At 39.3% G+C, this 2,500-nt stretch overlaps 2 protein-coding genes across 8 annotated transcripts in view; both read right to left on the reverse strand.

The window, feature by feature from the left end:
- Positions 1-2,500, reverse strand: part of PLEKHB2 (pleckstrin homology domain containing B2) — a 457,251-nt gene that overhangs the window by 266,568 nt on the left and 188,183 nt on the right. The window lies entirely within an intron of this gene.
- The window catches only part of ARHGEF4 (Rho guanine nucleotide exchange factor 4), a 533,634-nt gene that overhangs the window by 85,409 nt on the left and 445,725 nt on the right, over positions 1-2,500 (reverse strand). The window lies entirely within an intron of this gene.

Below are 2,500 nucleotides of genomic sequence, written 5' to 3' on the forward strand. Positions count from 1 at the left end.
GTCTCTCTCTCTGTCTCTCCGTCTCTCTGTCTCTCAGTCTCTCTCTCAGTCTCTCAGTCTCTCTCTCTGTCTCTCCGTCTCTCTGTCTCTCAGTCTCTCTCTCAGTCTCTCAGTCTCTCTCTCTGTCTCTCAGTCTCTCTCTCTGTCTCTCAGTCTCTCTCTCTGTCTCTCCGTCTCTCTCAGTAGGTAGGAGGGGGGATTGCTGGAGGTAGGCATATAGACAACAGCAAGAAGTATGAGGGAAGAGAAAGAAAGAAATGAAAAAAAAATATAAAGTGTCCTAAGGCCGCACTAAAAATTTTGGGACACTCTGTAGAACTTAAAACGCATAGAAATCTGGGAAACGTTCTGATTCTGCTATCCTGAAGTTCAAACTGGCCTGCCGGCTATTCTCAGAACACGACACTCCATCCCTTCCATCTCCTGTTTATGTGGCAAATGCAGTTCTTCTTCCTTTCCACATCCCAGCATCCTCCGTTTCCCTTAAAGCACAGCTTGGAAGGCCTTTCTTGGTCTCTATCTTTCTTCTCCCTCTTGAAATTACTTTGCACTGCATCACACTGACTTAGTGTGCAATGTGTATATACTGCATCCTGCCAGTGAAATGTGAGGTCTTCGAGGGCAGGGATTATATTGGTTTTACTTCTGAACACCCAGAGCCTAGTCGCAGTATCTTGTACTTAGTGTACACATAATGCAATTCTAATGAACCGAGATCTCTACATGTATCAAAAACCCCTGTGGACATTGCTGTGTTATAGCACACTATGGGAAGTGATGTTCATAATGAAGACCTTGAGTCATCAAGAAAGGAAAAAATTCTGTTCAGTGTGATCCATTTTTTAAAAGCAGGGAAAGTTTTAGAAAGATTTCTTTCCAAATTATTAAGTTTAAAATAATTGGTGCTTGAAGGCATAATCAGTTATCTGGAAAATTTTCTTGTGTGGAAAAGTTCATTCTCTGAGGATGTTGGGTCAGTGAGGCTCTAGTGCATTATTATTTTTTTTTTTACTGTGATTTGAAGTCCCTCCAAAGGGTCACACCTGCCCATTCACAGTGTCAATTACTGTGTCTCATGATTGATGGCTGGTGTACTAGTTACTGTTTCTTGAGCTGTCCAGTTCATCAATCTCAATAAATACTGAAGGCTTAACAACTCAGAAATCAACCCTTTCCCAGTGGAAAAATCCTCCAGCATCATCAAGTAAAGGAATATTTTAGTTTGAAAAGAGCCAGAAACTTAAGAATCTTACCTATCCACAAGAAAAAAAAAACACTATGCGTTTGTTACCAGAAAATTGCAGTCATTATTCTCTTCTGTGACTATTGCAATGAGGTCAGCAACAAAAAAGTCAATGTCTTAACATTCTTTTAGTGTTTATTCTCCATGGACACAAGCCTAAGTACAGGAATGAGAACAAGGCTCAGGAAATAGCTTCCCAGAGATGATATTTCCTGCTTAGTCCTTCCATTTAGGTGAGGACGCTGGGCAAGCATCAGCTCAAGGGGAGACAACATGCCAGCCCACAAGCAGTATCCTAAGCTCTTTATCTCACCATGAAAATGAATTGCCTCCATTTTCTCACTCACTATTTCTCTATCTAAACAGGTGCTATGAGGTTCTGGTGGCTAACCAGGGAAATAGAAATCTATACCACAGCAAAAAGTACTTTCTACTATTATAAAATAGATTTATAATAGTTACTATATTAAAGACTAGCCTCTTACTCTTCTAAAAACTTTAATATGATTCACTGAAAGTAGAATTTCTACTACTACAATAATAAAATATAATATACTATATATTATAATACATTAAAGATTGACTTCTAACTTTAATATGAATCACATAATTTAGCACTTTATTATATTCTCCTGTTGATCAAGAATTCCTTCACATATGTGACACTTGACTTCCAAAATTAACTATAAGTTCTTTGAGGGAAGGGACATTGTCTTCAATTTAATAATTTTTAAGCACTGTGTAAAAGGTAGGAGGCAGCCAGGAGAAATGGATAGAGGCCAGGATGAACTGGAGTAAATCCTGCCTTTGATATATGTTGGATATGTTTCCTATCCTCTACACTCCTTGGTTTTGATTACTATCATTATGCCTTTCTCCTTCCCCGCCCCAATTCATCACTAGTAAACCAAAGAGATTCTTTCAGCTTGTGTACTTATACTACATCAGTATTCTCTTTTGCCTCTGCCCCTCTGATTGGAGAGCTGAGTATAAAACTCCCCCCCCCCCAATTCTCCCTTTAAGAGGACTCAGAAGCTCAGTCAACTCTTCATTTCCCACCAGCTGAGTTGTTTGGTTTTGATCCCACCACTTTTGTATCCTCATGCCAGGTGCCTTTCCCCTTCCCCTTTTTCAGATTCCTTTTGTGTGTTGTCTTCTCTTTTTAGACTATAAGCTTCTTGAGGGCAGGTACCATATGTTTTTCTTATTTGTATCCCTAATACTTAGCACGATGCCTAGAATATAGCATGCACTTAA

This window comes from Petaurus breviceps, unplaced genomic scaffold (genome assembly GCF_028583685.1).
Source record: "Petaurus breviceps papuanus isolate PSGF00001 unplaced genomic scaffold, PetGlider_PUasm1.0 90556, whole genome shotgun sequence".
Lineage (NCBI taxonomy): Eukaryota > Metazoa > Chordata > Mammalia > Diprotodontia > Petauridae > Petaurus > Petaurus breviceps.